This window comes from Bufo bufo, chromosome 1 (assembly GCF_905171765.1).
Source record: "Bufo bufo chromosome 1, aBufBuf1.1, whole genome shotgun sequence".
Taxonomy (NCBI): Eukaryota; Metazoa; Chordata; class Amphibia; order Anura; family Bufonidae; genus Bufo; species Bufo bufo.
This window is the reverse complement of record NC_053389.1, coordinates 224,536,620-224,555,057: the sequence shown is the minus strand read 5'-3', so window position 1 is coordinate 224,555,057 and position 18,438 is coordinate 224,536,620.

Sequence of the window (18,438 nt, the reverse complement as noted above, 5' to 3'; positions counted from 1 at the left end):
ACCTGGTCATGAAATACATTCCCTCTGCAGTCAATGTCTTCCAGAAAGCCAGCGGTCTGCTGGGGAAGAAATATGAGGAGACAGACGACCAGCATGCAGATGTTGTCTACTACTGTGATGGCTCTCCTAGAGGAGACGAAGAGTTTGTTAAAGACCCCGGTGTCCCGATGCCTCCAAACTCGGTGAGAAAGAGGAGGAGGAGTTAAGAGTGCCAGTATATGATTCCATGTCCGAGAGGATGAGAAGGCTAACAAAGTGAATGGAGACTCCATAGAGAAAGGCTGAAGAAGCAAAACCCCTGCAGAGAAGAAGAAAAAAAATAAACCAGATGCGTTTAAAAGGAATGAGCGGCGACGAGCATGCTCTGCTGAAGGAGCTCCGCAAAGCAAAGGAGAAAGGGTCTGGACATGACCATGACTGGGAACAACTGTGTGAACAGTTCAGTCAAGAGCTGCAGCAGTCCAAGAAAGGACCTGAGCATGTGCGAGAGCCAGAGAAGTAGTTAAAGAGAAAGCCTGTCGATTGGAAAAAAATATCTTGTGAAAGAAGTTCCAGAAGCCATGACCGAAACAAGTAAAAAGAAAGATGCAATATGTTGATAAAATAAAGAAACAAGGGGAGCATGAGCGCAAGAATCAAATAGTGCGAGGGCGTGCCATCGTCACTCGGAAAACAGTAGAGAGTATCTGCCCATTAGTTGGGCACAGGAGTCCCTTAGGAATTTTCTACTGGGTAGAGAATCAGTGTTGGTGATAAACCAAGCTCTGCTGGCCTGGGTGTGGCAGAATAAAGGAAAAGAGGCAACATTGGCCACATCTTCCAGAGGGCATGGTACGATGTGGGAAAATCCCCAGACCTCCGGTATGAAGAAGAGAGAGGGGGATATGTGGTAATTAGAACAGTGCTGGAAGGCGTGTATGTCCCACTTAGGTACCTCAGCTGGGTGAGACAGCTAAAATACAGAGAGCGGCAGTCCTTTCAGCAAAGCATAGTTTGTTTGTTTGTTTATTAATTCTGGGCTGGATTTTAGTTTGGCAGATAGGACTGGAAGTGGGATCTGCCAATCCACACTCTTCCAGGACGGGTATTCCCTTCTGCCTGAGGTGATCGCAGGTGAGGCCTGCAGTAATCAGGCTGGCCTAAAGCACCTCCCAGTATGTCAGTCTGGGGGAGAGAGTGATTTGTGAAGCAGAGTCCTGCTGAGGCTTTGGGTGTGTGGTCTCGGCTAGCAAGGCTGAGGGGCCACAAGGCTAGGGTATAGCCTGAAGTTTGGGGGATGCAGTGACACCTGTGGAAAAAGAATCACAAGGTCAGAGTCGGGAGGACTACTGGACCACAATCCCCCCAAAGGTACTGGAATTGACACAGCCTGGAGGCTGATGGATTGATGTTGGCTGAGGGAAGCCGCATATGATCATGTGTGAACTGTGCTCTACGAGTCAGGTAGGGACGTATTTTCTTTAGGTAGTGCCTAGACGGGCAGGAGTTTATTTGTGTTTTAAGTGTTGGCGGTGCGGGAACCTCACCCCACCCAGTTATGTATAACTGGACTATCCTGTATGAGAAGAGTGCCAAAATAAATTCACAGTTTGGACATGAAAATCCGTTGTCTGGCGATATGTGTGAGTGTGACCTCCTGAAAAGAGGTGATCCCTGACACTAACTAGAAGAGGAACAGGAGTTAGGTATTGCAGAGGCGGCGGTCGCACTGGATCCCCTGTGAAGCTTCTTTGCCATGTAAGAAACACTATTGTAAAAGAGGGCCCTGATATAAATTTCCATTTAAGGCTCTGGAGCTTCAACTTATGCCTCTGGCGAAGAAACAACTATCTACATGTATTCAGGTAGCTGAGGTGGTTCGGAATCTTCCAATATATACCAGGGTCTTTGAGGACCTAGATAAGTACTATCTATTGGAAGCTGACAGTAAAGATCCTTGGATGTTTATCCATTTAGGTCTCGCCCAGTAACTTATTCCCATTTGTAATCCATTACAACCACCAAGAAACTGGATGTGTTCCATAGGAATCTTTTAGCCTCCGATTTGCATAGACTTTGACGTAGCAGAAAATACCGTATGTCAGTTTCAAAGAAGTTCTCTCTAAAAATATAGTATTTCTGAACTGAGATGCCTACATTCCAGACCAATAAACCTGATACAACGATGAGGTGGAGGTACGTGTGTCACAAGAATTAAACTTGCTGATTATTCATAGAGTTGTGACTTCAAGAAAGCTGGATCATAGTTTCATTTACCTCAACTAAGTGGATGTCTTCTCTCCCAAGTCATCATCCTCAATCCCTCAGAAGTTATTGTCAATCTTCAGTATGCAGTCACAATCCTTCATAACGTCTGTGAATAGCTGCATGAAAGATAAATCACTCAAGTTATTAGTGTCAATCATGAGATGATGTGAATCACAAACTTCTGATGGAAGAGGCTGAAAAGGTGACAATGCCATAAGGAATGTATGTAGATCAGCTGTCACTCCAACACAGCAAGAAGCTTATTTGGAGTTTTTTCGGGGTGGAAGCCTTTTTAAATTTGTTTGGAAAGCACTTGTGTGGTTACCTTGACATAAGGTCCTATCTCTATAAAGTCAGTGTTCTACCATCTATCATTTTTTTCCTGGCCCTTTTGTTGTACAATGAACATTGTGCACCGATGGACCGATATATGTTGGACTATTGGGTCTAAAATATATTGGTGGTGAGGGGAATACTGGCCATAGACCCTACAGGTCAAGGGGGCTGCCCAAGCCCTCCTCTGGTAACATAGCAATCTGATGCTCTCTGCATTAATAAATGCCAAGCACATCAGGTACTTACCTGGCTTGCGGCAGAAAGTGCCTTCTTGCATTCAACTGTATTGCCATCCTCAGGACAGTGATACAGTTGAATACTGCAGTTGAGGTGGCTGTATTTTATTATGGACTCTGGTATTTGGTTCTATTGGTGTTATATTTTGTGCTGTACTACAGTATTGCTGACCCCACCTACTTATGTTGTCACTGCATTCTGTCAATTTGGACCCGCCTACAACATTGGGCCACTTTAAATTTCCAGTCTGCCCCTGTTGGTGGTTTTCATCCACACAAAGGATCTGACTTGTGACTGGTGATCTAAACACCATTCACTATCTAATGTGCCCAATGTGTCTAATCCCCATAATGTACAGCTCTTGTGGAAATCAGCAATGGTCTGAGAACACTTCACCAGTAGAGATGAGCGTATTTAATATTTTCAAATTCATCCACGCTTCGTTTGTTGGTAAAAGGTGAATTGCGTTATGGATTCCGTTACCACAGACCATAACACAATTCTTGATGGAATGCATAACGGAATGCCTTTAGAGATATATTTTAATAGTTTGGACTTTTTCAGACGTGGCGATATGTAATATGTTTTTTTTTATTGTTTATATATTTTATATGTAAAATTGGGAAAGGGGGTGATTTAAACTTTATATTTTCGTGTTTTTTTTACTTTTTTTTTTTTTACTTTTTTTTTATAACAATTAGCCTGGGATCTTTTAATCCCTTGTCCTATTCACCCTAATAGAGATCTATTAGGATGAATAGGACTTTACACTGTCCCTGCTGCTCCGTGCTTTGTGCACAGACCACAGGGAGGTTACCATGGCAGCCATGGAAGGCTTCAGTAGTGTCCTAGCTGCCATGGTAACCGATCGGTGCCCCGTGATTGCAATGCTGTGGCTGCGATTATAACTGCCAATGCACCACCAAGGAGGAGGAGGGGAGGGGACCCAGTGGCCACTGCCACCAATGAAGATAATACTGGGGGGGGGGGGCAAACTGCACCACCAATGATTATACTTTATAATACTGGGGTTGAGGGGGGGGCACACTGTGCCACCAATGATTATACTTTATAATACTGGGGTTGGCGGGGCTCACTGCACCACTAATGAAGATAATTAACCTGTTAATACAAGTGTAGGATGTGGGTGCCGGCGGTATCACATACCCGGCACCCGCCCTCTATGACGGGGCTCTGCAGTCCGCTGCAATTAACCCCTCAGGTGCAGCACCTGAGGAGTTAATTGCTCCGGATTGCAGCAACCCGTAATAGAGGGCGGGTGCCGGGTATGTGATACCGCGGCACCCGCATCCTAATCCTATTCCTTGATATTCGGGTAAGCCTTAGATAGTAATGACCAATTCTTTCTGAGGGCCTGCTGTATTTTGGGCATGAGGGGATGATACGTAGTTACACACGCTATTCTATTGGAGTTGTCCTGTTTAGATTGGGGTGGTGTGGGCGTATCTTTTAGATCTTGGAGGGCTTTATCAAGGCTATGCAGCCAGCCAGAACCGCAGGGGCAACACCTGAGGTGCACGGTGGGCCAATGAGGGGCCAAACAATAACACAGTTCATCGGTTTACTCACGGTTAGCAGAAAGCCTCCCTGGGCCGGCTCCACAGTGTTGAGGAAGACAGCACGAAATCCTCCGGGGCACGCTCTGTGGTAGGGAAGCACCAGCCTAGATGGAGGTTGAGGTGCCCTTGATGGCAGTGGTGTTTAGGGTGCTTGTGGCGGCTGGGTCCCTTGGTGGTATTTGTCGTGATGCCAGTACCGTTAATGGTGGTACAACCAGTGGTAAGAATGTAAGTAGACAGTGGTAGAATACAACTCACAACTTTTACTGATGTTGGTTCCAGTTGCGGCATATACATCCAGACAGAATACAGTCTTTTGCAATTTAGAGGAATTCTGTTGATCCACTGTTAATAGGTTTGGCTGAGTTTAGCTTAGCGTGAAGGTTCTGTATAAGTATTTATGGTAGGTGACTTTGCTTCAGGTCCCTAGTAAACCAGAGTTATTTGGTGAGGTTGCCTGTAATACTTATTTGGTATGCTTAGTCCTTTTGTTTCTGTATCTTCCAAGCCCTTGAACAGGTAGCTAGTCTGTATTCTTCAATATATGGTGAGGCTGCCTGTAGCTAGATTGTCCTCCACCATGGGCAAAGGTGCCCATTAAGCCTTAAGTAACGGCTGTTATCACCGATGTCTCTCTTTAGCTTGGTTAACTTCTTCCAGGGACGAAAACGCTATCCTCTGGTTATGGGATCTAGGATCTAAGAGGGTCCCAGAAGGAAAACGCTCTCCTGCGCCTCATACCTTGGCTCTACCTCATTTCTTTATCTGGCTTCACCCACTAATCTGTGGTGTGTAGCCTCAGTTTAACAACTGGCTCTACTTATTACTAACCTCCTTCCTCTTACTACTACAACCAACAACTACTAGGTCTGACCTAAGTATTTATATGACCTAAGTGCTATCCCCATCTAGTGGTGGGATGTATAAATTACACCAGCCAGTCTATGAACAGGGATACAACAGGTGTTGCAAAACAAAATGACATGCAATATGGTAATGCCGTTTCACAGTAATTTTGCAGTTCCCACATGTCCTGAGTGGGACGCTGCAGATAGCCTTAGGATAACCTATTTGTACGAATTTATCTGTCATATTGTCAAGTCTTATGTTTTTGGTAGTAGTATCCGTGACAATCCGGTTGACCCGTGTGTATTGTGAACACGGTAAAGATTTTTTGGTGGCTCTGGGGTGGCAGCTGCTATAATGAAGAAGACTATTCCGGTCTGTGGGCTTATGGTACAAGTCTATAGTGAGTGATCCTGATTGGTCAATCTTAACCAGTGTGTAAAGGAAACTGATTTCCTTTTGGCTAATATGTGAGGTAAATCCCAGTTCACTGTATATGTGGTTAAGGTCCTTGACAAAATCATGTATGGTTGATGTTGGGCCTTTCCAGATACAGAAAATGACGTCTATTAAACAAAGCCATATATGAGTGTGTTGTTGGAACAGGGGATGTGTGTAGACATGGTCTTCCTCAAATGTTATAATAAATGCGTTAGCATAAGGTGGGGCCACATGGGACCCCATAGCGGTGCCTCTCTTCTGGCCATAGTAGGTGTCCCCAAATAATAAAAAAAAAATTGTAAGTATAATCTCAAGTAGTTTAACCCCTTAGGGACCGGTCTCATTTTCACCTTAAGAACCAGGTCATTTTTTGCAAAATTTGACCAGTGTCACTTGTGATGATAACTTTAAAACGCTTTGACTTATCCAGGCCATTCTGAGATAGTTTTTTTGTCACATATTGTACTTCATGACACTGGTAAAATGGAGTCAAAAAAATTTTTATTTATAAAAAAAATACAAAATTTGCCAAAAATTTGGAAAAATCTGCAAATTTCCAAGTTTCAATTTCTCTACTTCTATAATACATAGTAATACCTACAAAAATAGTTATTACTTTACATTCCCCATATGTCTACTTCATGTTTGGATCATTTTGGGAATGACATTTTTTTTTTTTTGGGGGGGGGGGGGGGAATCATGTTTTAGTGTTTCCATAGTCTGAGAGCCATAGTTTTTTCAGTTTTTGGTCGATTATCTTGGGTAGGGTATGAGTTTTGTGGGATGAGATGATGGTTTGATTGGCACTATTTTGGGGTGCATATGACTTTTTGATCGCTTGCCATTACACTTTTTGTGATGTAAGGTGACAAAAAATGGCTTTTTATACATCGTTTTTATTTTTATTTTTTTACGGTATTCATCTGAGGGGTTAGTTCATGTGATATTTTTATAGAGCAAGTTATTACGGACGCGGCGATACCTAATATGTATACTTTTTTATTTATTTATGTAAGTTTTACACAATGATTTCATTTTTTAAACAAAAAAAATCATGTTTTAGTGTTTCCATTGTCTGAGAGCCATAGTTTTTTTAGTTTTTGGGCGATTATCTTGGGTAGGGTATGATTTTTAGCAGGAGGAGATGACTGTTTGATTGGCACTATTTTGGAGTGCATATGATTTTTTGATCGCTTGCTATTACACTTTTTGTGATGTAAGGTGACAAAAAATGGTTTATTTAGCACAGTTTTTATTTTTTATTTTTTACGGTGTTCATCTGAGGGGTTAGGTCATGGGATATTTTTATAGAGCCGGTCGATATGGACGCGGCCATACCTAATATGTATGCTTTTTTTATTTATGTAAGTTTTACACAATAACAGCTTTTTTAAAACCCATAAAAATTATGTTTTAGTGTCTCCATATTCTGAGCTATAGTTTTTTTATTTTATGGGCGATTGTCTCAGGTAGGGGCTCATTTTTTGAGGGATGAGGTAAAGGTTAGATTGGTACTATTTTGGTGGCCATGCGCCTTTTTGATCGCTTGCTGTTGTACTTTTTGTGATGTAAGGTGACAAAAAAATTGTTTATTTAGCACAGTTTTAATTTTTAATTTTTTACGGTGTTTATATGAGGGGTTAGGTCATGTGATATCTTTATAGAGCCGGTCGATACGGACGCGGCGATACCTAATATGTCAATTCCCCCCCCCCCCCCCCCCCCCCCCTATTTTTTACCAATTTTTTTTAACTTTATTTGGGGAAAATGACGTTTTTGTTTATTTTTACTTGAAACTTTAAATTTTTGGCGTGGAAAACTTTATTTTTTCAACTTTTTTTTCACTTTATTTTTTTTTCCCACTTTGGGACTTCAACTTTTGAGGGTCTAATCCTTTACAATGCATTCCAATACTTCTGTATTGGAATGCATTGGCTGTATGAGTAATACAGTGAGTATTACTCATACAGCTTCCAGCCTGTGAGATCCAGGGGGCTGGATCTCACAGGCTCGTCACAGGAAGGCAGCGCCGATGCCTCAGGAAGGCATCGCGCTGCCTTCCATGCCATCGGGTCCCCCCTACAGCCCCACGGGGACCCGATGGCACCGCCGCCAGCCGCAACATTAAAAAGCCGCAAACCGCAGGTCTGACCCCCCCCGCGCATTTAGCCACGGTGCCTGCTCAATGATTTGAGCAGGCACCGGGTTCTGATCACCACCCGCCGAGCGGCGGTGATCGGAAATACATAGGACGTACAGGTACGCCCTGTGTCCTTAAGTACCAGGACATCAGGGCGTACCTGTACGCCCTATGTCCTAAACAGGTTAAGGCAACATTCCTGTTGCAAGTCGCTAAGGCCAGAATGTCCACTTAGAAGTCTTGCTGTGGCTTGTACTCCTTTCTCGTGTGCGATGTTAATTTCCGCCAAATAATCCTTCTTGTCCATGACGACAAGAGCTCCACCTTTATCCGCAGGTTTGATGATAATGTCCTTATTTTGTTGTAATGCGTTAAGTGCTATTTTCTCTTCCTGGGACAAATTATTGGTATGTTTAAAGTGGCCCTAAGTATTTGCTGTGAGAATATCACTTATTAGCTTCAGGGAAAAGGAAATATAGGTTTCTATGGGATGTTTGTTTTTAGGGGGCATAAAGGAACTTTTGTTCCTGAGTCCCAAGTTGTTGATGGATATGGATCCTAGTGTGGAAGGAAAATTAGGCTGTTCGGGTATTAGTTCCTGAAAATTGGCTTTCAGCCTTAGAGTCCGGTAAAATTTCTGTAGTTCCTGTTCTAGTGAAAACGTGTTTAATGCTGGTGTGGGGCAAAATGATAGGCCCTTCTGTAAAACTGTAATCTGTATCGGTGATAGATTAGTAGAAGAAATGTTAATGACTAGATTGTCCTCCTTACCTGGGAGCGTGTCTGTATGCGTCCTTCTTGGTTTCCTGCCTCCCCTCCTGGTCCTCCGCGTCTTGATCTGCCCCTCCTTGGGGCGTTGCCTAAAAAACGGGATTCGTAGTGCCCAGATCTGTCGCTGTCGGATGTTAAAGAGCCGGAGTAATGAGGGTGTCTATATCCTCGGTGATATTGTAGCTGCTGGTTCCCTTTCCAACGGTAGACTCTGTCTAGTCGATAATCCTCGGCGTCTCGTATGAGTTTCTGTCATTTTCCTTGTTCTGCGTACTTCTTATATTCCTATAGTTGCTTATCAATCAGGGGCGTACATAGAAATCCTTGGGCCCCATAGCAAGAATCTTAATGGGGCCCCACTAACTCCGTCCACTGGCCCATCCCACCACCTGCCCTGGCTTCTCCCCTGCCATACCCCCAGCAGTTGCAGCCGTGTAGACATTAGGAGCTACTTTCACACTTGCGTTTCTATTTTCCGGTATTGAGATCCGTCATAGGGTCTCAATACCGGGAAAAAACCCGCTTTTGATTGTCCCCATTCATTGTCTGAGGGCACTGTCCACTATAAGCAGCACACAGGGGGTGCTATGGTGGTGCTGGCATAATAGTATACCAGTGCCACCATAGCCCCCCTTGTCTTATGAACTGTCAGAACCTCCTAATGCATACCTCAGCTGCTGCAGAACATATAAAGCTTCGTTCACATCTGTGTTGGGGCCTCATACGTGGATCAGGTCATAAATGCTGGACACAATTTTATAGCCTGGAAGATGGAAACCTGACAGATCTCATCATAGTCAGCGGGATCCGTCAGGTGTTGTCGTCCATGAAGTGCCAGATCCGGAACTGCAGTGATTTTCGTTGTTGTGCTCCTATGACGGCAGAACAGCGACCGTCACCAGCACAGAAGTGAAGAAGTAATACACACCTCAGCTGCTGCAGAACATTATAATAGTGACAAGGGAACTACAAGTCTCATCATCACCAGATTATTATTGGAAATTAGGGAGCAACACAGGGAGAGGTGAAAGTGGAGAGAACTACAACTCCCAGCATGTCCAGGCTGTTATGATCAGATACAAGTAGATATTACACAGAGTATAAGGCCGGGTTCATATCACCGTTTAGTTTTCAGTTCTTCTGATCCGTCAGATAAACAGAAAAATAAAGAAAAAAAAATGATCCTGTATTTCAAGCATCAGTTCTGCACATTCCGCATCCGTTTATGCCATTTCTGTCGGAGATCCGTTATTTTAGACAGAAAAAAGTCCTGCATGCAAAACGGAAAACTAAACTGTGATGAGAATCCAGCCTAAGAAAAGAGAACTACAACTCTCAGCATGTCCAGATTATAGGACATCATCTAGTTGTACCAGGTAAGAGCTTTAAAAAGAAATAACTATAACCCCCAGTATGGCCAGACTTATTATTGGTCATCAGTATACATTCCAAAGAGGGGGTATAAGAGGAGAGAACTACAACTCCCAGCATTACCAGCCTGTACTAGGGCATACGTTTAAATTACATGGAGAAGGATATAATAGGACAGAACTACAACTCCCAGCTTTTCTAGGATGTTATGTTATCCCAGAACACCACCAACCTCTCCTTCAGGCACCACATAGAAGCTCCGCCCCCTCACAGTGATATGCCACAGGTCTTTCACCAGTCCTCTGCACTGGTCACATGATGATGACATCACCAAAGGTCCTTTAGACTTCTGCTGCTCTGCTATTCATTGGCTTCCTGCACTGGTCACATGGTTGATGACATCACCAAAGGTCCTTCGCCACCTCTTACTTTCTCAGGTAGCCATACAAGTGTAATTAGTGGGCGGGGCCTATCCTCCACTGCGGGCCCCCTTCCCCCAGGGGCCCCATAGCAGCTGCGTGGTCTGCCTCTATTGGAGGTACGCCACTGTTATCAATCCTTTCCTTGGTTTTGGTCAGTTCTTCTTCAGGTGTAGTAGAGGTCAATTGGATTTCGGTAGTTTTAATTTGTAGGGATAGTTCGCTGATCTAAGTCTGTAATTCTTCTATGGTTAATAGAATCAGGTCGAAGGAAAACTTGTTCAAGATGCTCTCGAATCGTTTGCAGAATTATTTTTTGTCTGCAAATAGCGTTGGTCGGAGGCGGGATCTCAGGCCTCTTGGAATCCGCTTATTTCTGTAATATTTAGTAAGTGTACTGCAGTGTAGTTCCCATCCGATGAGTCACCTGCGGTCCCGCTCGTACTCACGGATTTTCATTTCATGATTCGGTATGTGCAAGAACTCGTTAGGTAGGTTTACCCTGGACACTATATTCTCGGCTGTGGTAGTATCATCAGGGCCGAATTAAGAGCATGATGGGCCTGGTGCTGAAGATTTTAATGGGCCTTTTTTATAGAAAATGAAAACGCAACGCAGAGCAATTTTTTATAATAAAAAAAAGTGCATCTGTCATATGTTTTATGCATATGAAATCACCAGCATAGCTGAATAGATGTTGATGTATCGATACCTTGCATACCTTTATAGAATCTGTTCTTTAGCCTTTACTTAGCTTAAAAAAAGTAATGTTTTAAGTAAAACACTTATGGGGGCCCAGAGTGTCAAAAGAGCTGTGGTAGGGGGGTCCTCTGTGCCCTCCAGACCGTAACACCTCTCCCATGTGAAGTCACGCCCGCTCTTTTGGTTGACATCAACGGCTCATTTGACAGCGACGTGTTGAGATCCTGCGCATGTGCCATGAATGTGTGAATGGGGATTGCGGTACACAAATGTGGAGTCTGTAGGAACCTGAGACTGTGCATGCACCGCAATCCCCATTCATAGCGCATACGGGATGTGTGTGTGTCAAAGAAGTTGCAGGCATGAACTCACAGGGCTGAAGTGTTGCAGCCCAGAAGGACGGCGCACCCTCAGCCACACCTGTTATACACTGGGCCCCCATAAAGTTTTTTTTTTGTTTGTTTAGTGACATAAAGGCAAGAACAACATCTATAAAGGTATGCAAAGTATCCATACACTAACCTCTTTTTGGCTATGCCGGCGGTTTCATGTGGGTTTTCATATGTCGTATGCACTTCAAACTATTTTAATTACCATTAAAGTGCCATAACAGGAACATATTGAAAATATTTCTTTTTTAGGAACAATAGAAAACTGGTCAATTAAATAAAGCCATAATAAATACAACACTCACAACAACCATTTCTTATAAATATAACAAACCATATAAATAAATTAAATATAAATGTAAGATGCATGGCTCATATAAATATGTTCTTTAAAGTATAACCCTAAGCATCATAATCACATAGGCCTGTTTTTATGGTGTTGAGAGTAACTTAAACGCACAGTGTTATTAGCCGAACTCTAAACTGAGTTTTAATCTAAATAAATTAAACTGGCAGAAGAAAATTAAACTACACATTTGCTTTTCGTGCTTTTTTGCTTGCAAATTCTTCAATTGTAGAATCAAGATTAAGCTCATTCAGCAACCCATTTTCAATGCATAACAGAGAGAGTGCATTTAAACGTTCCTGACCCATTGAAGATCTTCGTTCATTTTTCACATGTTTTAAAGCTAAAAAAGAACGCTCACCACTGCAGTTACTGACCATTAAACACAAACACATGCGAAGGATCCCATGTGTTTGGAAATGCACCAACTAGGGATTGTGTGATCAGAGACTTGTACATTTGTATTTCTTGACTCTCATGACTGTCTTTATTCGTAGGGGAAGACTGGTAAATTTTGAAAACAGAGGCAAACTGTACAACTTCTTCCGCAAACAGGTGGTCAAGATCTTCAGAATAAGTTGTTACTAGTGTTCTGCCTTTGGAGCGTAGATTATCTGTTGCTAGTGTGCATATTTCTGACAGAAAGCCAAATCTTTCTTCAATTACGCTGTATGCTGCTCGTCTGTGCCTCAGTGATTCAGTCAGTTGGTCAATTAGAAGATAAAAGGTGTCCAAGTCCCCTTTTATTCTAACTACTCAATGGTGTGGGCCCCTTTAGCCTACCCTCCTTACAGTAGTCTCGGCATACCCCTACTGCTTAGCATAGTAGGTAGGTAGGTAGGCATACTCATCCTGAGCCGACCCGAATACAAGTGAGTATTTAGCTGGAGTAGCATGGAGACGAAGCTCTATATAGTGTCTGTGGAAGAAAGAATAAAGCCAGTTATCTACCTGTGAAGTGGGTAAAGGCATTCCTGGGGCGCTGGATGCATGGTTACCGGCGGTGTTTGCCGCCGTTTAAATTGTATGTGCTGGCCAGTAGTTCCGGTCATGTGAATTGGTCATTACTATCTAAGGCTTACCCGGATATCAAGGAATTTCCACAACATCCACTAACCTGCTATAAGAGACCACCCAATATGAGAGATAAACTGATTAAAGCGGATATAAGTAGTTTCACTAGACCTCCCAAACAAACTTTCTTACGCAGCAAAAGACAAGGAACATATCCGTGCTTACAGACCGGCTGAAGCTGTGGACGACTGGCGGAAATGGGCACACACGCGGCGCGCCTTCACTAGTAGCTATGGAAAATTGGGGTAGGTTTTGCTAAACCGCTGAACCACTAAGTTTAGAACGTGAGCTAGGCATGGGATGTGTGTCAGGTTGCCGAGCTCCAAAGCTGCCACCAAGTTACGGCCATTGTCAGACACAACCATGCCTGTATGTAGGTTGAGTGGCGAGAGCCACAGTTCGGTTTGGTTCCTTATATCCTGCCACAGCTCTGCGGCGGTGTGCTGTTTGTCCCCTAAACAGATTAACTTCAGCATGGCCTGTTGACACTTACCCACAGCAGTGCTACACTGCTGCCAGCTAGTGACTGATGGCTGACTGCTGCTGGAGGTGGAAGAGGAGGAGGAGGCGACGGAGGAGGAGAAGTGGGGGTTGGAGCCAGTAATATAGCTGCTGGCGGAGACCCTGATGGACATAGGGCCCGCAATCCTGGGCGTGGGTAGCACCTGTGCCATCCCAGGGTATCTAAAGATGGGAAGGATTGGGATCTTCTGTTGCCCTATGTTATGTTCGCGGTGCGAGAAGTGCCCCAGGCGTCGACGGGGTTCTTGCCCTTCGAACTGTTGTATGGTCGGCATCCGAGAGGTCTGCTGGACATAGCCAAAGAGGCGTGGGAACAACAACTTACTCCCCATAAGAGCCTGATTGAGTATGTCACCCAGATGCAGGAACTGATGAAGATAGTGCTGCCACTGGTAAGGGAACATATGGAAGCCGCCCAGCGAGCCCAAGGTGGAGTATATAATCGCCAGGCTCGGGTACGGAACTTTAACCCTGGAGACCGGGTTCTGGTACTAGTCCCGACAGTCGACAGTAAATTCTTGGCTAGGTGGCAGGGTCCATACGAAATACTTGAGAAAATGGGAACGGTGACCTACAAGGTACGGAGGAAGCCGGAGCAGGTGTACCATGTGAATTTATTAAAGCCCTGGCGAGATAGGGAGACCAGTCCAGGCGGCCGTCCTCGGCCGGGGTTCTTAGGGTTAGAGTGTCCAGTTGCCCGGTCTAACTCGGGGGAAGCTGTTGCCACGGTAAAGGTTGATGACAATCTGTCCTCTAAACAAGCTCAAGAGGTCAAGGAGTTCGTTAGCAGGAACATGGATGTGTTCTCGGACCTTCCGGGATGCACCTCTATCATCCGCCATGACATTGTCACGGAACCTTGGGTCAGGGTCAGGTTGAGACCATATCAGGTACCTGAGGCCCGCCGACAAGCCATTTCGGAAGAGGTGCAACGGATGTTACAATTAGGTGTCATCGAGGAATCGAAAAGCGAGTGGGCTAGTCCAATAGTCTTGGTGCCCAAGCCGGACGGGACCCTACGCTTCTGTAACGACTTCCGCAGACTAAATAAAGTCTCCAAATTTGACACGTACCCTATGCCCCGTGTGGATGAGATGATTGAGAGACTAGGACAAGCCCGGTATTTTGTCTGTGCTAGACCTCACAAAAGGGTACTGGCAGGTACCCTTAATGGAGTCTGCCAAAGAAAACACGGCTTTTGTTACACCGCAAGGCCTGTATTAGTATAAGGTATTACCCTTTGGTCTGCATGGAGCCGCCGCCAAATTGCGGAAAGGATGCGGACCCATTTTGCGGACGTGTGAATGGAGCCTTAATGTGACCTGTAGATGGAAAACAGGCACATTTAAATTGGAGTTTATACACCTCCAGGAATCTCTATATATACAAACTGAAAAGACTAGCGTGGTATTAGCAGGCGGTGCTCAAACCCACATGCAGTCGTGCATATATATAGGGGAGCAAATCCTGCACTTGTGGCCCGTTGCTAATGGCGATCCCCAGCAAAAATGCATACGGTGGAGGATGCCCGCAGCGAACCACAAGTACCACAATAGACATCCTACACAAAGTAGCAATTGTGTGGATGTAATAATCAATATAACAATATAACAAAATAATAGCAAAGACAGGTGCACGCTGCAGTCTTACTAAACCCTCAAACAGATTTTAAAATTGAGAGATTAGTCAACATATCCTACGGTGTAGGACATGTCTAAGCCCGGGCACCACGCCAAGGTTTCTCAAGTAGCCCGGGACCTAACACTGTCCTAACTGAGCCGTATGGGCAATACCAGGAGCCAGTGGGCAAATTACAGGAGCATGAGGCCGACTCACAAACCACTCACCAGTTACCTCCAGCATAAAACCATGCTTGCAGTGGGAGGAGGGAGGAGTCTGCGAGTCCCACTCAAGACTGGCTGATATAGCCCAGGCTTCACAGGTGCACCTAAATGTGACCTGTAGATGGAAAACAGGCACATTTAAATTGGAGTTTATACACCTCCAGGAAACTCTATATATTCAAACTGAAAAGACTAGCGTGGTATTAGCAGGAGGTGCTCAAACCCACATGCAGTCGTGCATATATATAGGGGAGCAAATCCTGCACTTGTGGCCCGTTGCTAATGGCGATCCCCAGCAAAAATGCATACGGTGGAGGATGCCCGCAGCGAACCACAAGTACCACAATAGACATCCTACACAAGGTAGCAATTGTGTGGATGTAATAATCAATATAACAATATCACAAAATAATAGCAAAGACAGGTGCACGCTGCAGTCTTACTAAACCCTCAAACTGATTTTAAAATTGAGAGATTAGTCAACATATCCTACGGTGTAGGACATGTCTAAGCCCGGGCACCACGCCAAGGTTTCTCAAGTAGCCCGGGACCTAACACTCTCCTAACTGAGCCGTATGGGCAATACCAGGAGCCAGTGGGCAAATTACAGGAGCATGAGGCCGACTCACAAACCACTCACCAGTTACCTCCAGCATAAAACCATGCTTGCAGTGGGAGGAGGGAGGAGTCTGCGAGTCCCACTCAAGACTGGCTGATATAGCCCAGGCTTCACAGGTGCACCTAAATGTGACCTGTAGATGGAAAACAGGCACATTTAAATTGGAGTTTATACACCTCCAGGAATCTCTATATATACAAACTGAAAAGACTAGCGTGGTATTAGCAGGAGGTGCTCAAACCCACATGCAGTCGTGCATACAGGGAGTGCAGAATTATTAGGCAAGTTGTATTTTTGAGGATTAATTTTATTATTGAACAACAACCATGTTCTCAATGAACCCAAAAAACTCATTAATATCAAAGCTGAATATTTTTGGAAGTAGTTTTTAGTTTGTTTTTAGTTTTAGCTATTTTAGGGGGATATCTGTGTGTGCAGGTGACTATTACTGTGCATAATTATTAGGCAACTTAACAAAAAACAAATATATACCCATTTCAATTATTTATTTTTACCAGTGAAACCAATATAACATCTCAACATTCACAAATATACATTTCTGACATTCAAAAACAAAACAAAAACAAATCAGTGACCAATATAGCCACCTTTCTTTGCAAGGACACTCAAAAGCCTGCCATCCATGGATTCTGTCAGTGTTTTGATCCGTTCACCATCAACATTGCGTGCAGCAGCAACCACAGCCTCCCAGACACTGTTCAGAGAGGTGTACTGTTTTCCCTCCTTGTAAATCTCACATTTGATGATGGACCACAGGTTCTCAATGGGGTTCAGATCAGGTGAACAAGGAGGCCATGTCATTAGATTTTCTTCTTTTATACCCTTTCTTGCCAGCCACGCTGTGGAGTACTTGGACGCGTGTGATGGAGCATTGTCCTGCATGAAAATCATGTTTTTCTTGAAGGATGCAGACTTCTTCCTGTACCACTGCTTGAAGAAGGTGTCTTCCAGAAACTGGCAGTAGGACTGGGAGTTGAGCTTGACTCCATCCTCAACCCGAAAAGGCCCCACAAGCTCATCTTTGATGATACCAGCCCAAACCAGTACTCCACCTCCACCTTGCTGGCGTCTGAGTCGGACTGGAGCTCTCTGCCCTTTACCAATCCAGCCACGGGCCCATCCATCTGGCCCATCAAGACTCACTCTCATTTCATCAGTCCATAAAACCTTAGAAAAATCAGTCTTGAGATATTTCTTGGCCCAGTCTTGATGTTTCAGCTTGTGTGTCTTGTTCAGTGGTGGTCATCTTTCAGCCTTTCTTACCTTGGCCATGTCTCTGAGTATTGCACACCTTGTGCTTTTGGGCACTCCAGTGATGTTGCAGCTCTGAAATATGGCCAAACTGGTGGCAAGTGGCATCTTGGCAGCTGCACGCTTGACTTTTCTCAGTTCATGGGCAGTTATTTTGCGCCTTGGTTTTTCCACACGCTTCTTGCGACCCTGTTGACTATTTTGAATGAAACGCTTGATTGTTCGATGATCACGCTTCAGAAGCTTTGCAATTTTAAGAGTGCTGCATCCCTCTGCAAGATATCTCACAATTTTTTACTTTTCTGAGCCTGTCAAGTCCTTCTTTTGACCCATTTTGCCAAAGGAAAGGAAGTTGCCTAATAATTATGCACACCTAATATAGGGTGTTGATGTCATTAGACCACACCCCTTCTCATTACAGAGATGCACATCACCTAATATGCTTAATTGGTAGTAGGCTTTCGAGCCTATACAGCTTGGAGTAAGACAACATGCATAAAGAGGATGATGTGGTCAAAATACTCATTTGCCTAATAATTCTGCACGCAGTGTACATATAGGGGAGCAAATCCTGCACTTGTGGCCCGTTGCTAATGGCGATCCCCAGCAAAAATGCATACGGTGGAGGATGCCCGCAGCGAACCACAAGTACCACAATAGACATCCTACACAAGGTAGCAATTGTGTGGATGTAATAATCAATATAACAATATAACAAAATAATAGCAAAGACAGGTGCACGCTGCAGTCTTACTAAACCCTCAAACTGATTTTAGAATTGAGAGATTAGTCAACATATCCTACGGTGTAGGACATGTCTAAGCCCGGGCACCATGCCATGGTTTCTCAAGTAGCCCGGGACCTAACACTCTCCTAACTGAGCCGTATGGGCAATACCAGGAGCCAGTGGGCAAATTACAGGAGCATGAGGCCGACTCACAAACCACTCACCAGTTACCTCCAGCATAAAACCATGCTTGCAGTGGGAGGAGGGAGGAGTCTGCGAGTCCCACTCAAGACCGGCTGATATAGCCCAGGCTTCACAGGTGCACCTAAATGTGACCCACTGGCTCCTGGTATTGCCCATACGGCTCAGTTAGGAGAGTGTTAGGTCCCGGGCTACTTGAGAAACCTTGGCGTGGTGCCCGGGCTTAGACATGTCCTACACCGTAGGATATGTTGACTAATCTCTCAATTTTAAAATCAGTTTGAGGGTTTAGTAAGACTGCAGCGTGCACCTGTCTTTGCTATTATTTTGTGATATTGTTATATTGATTATTAC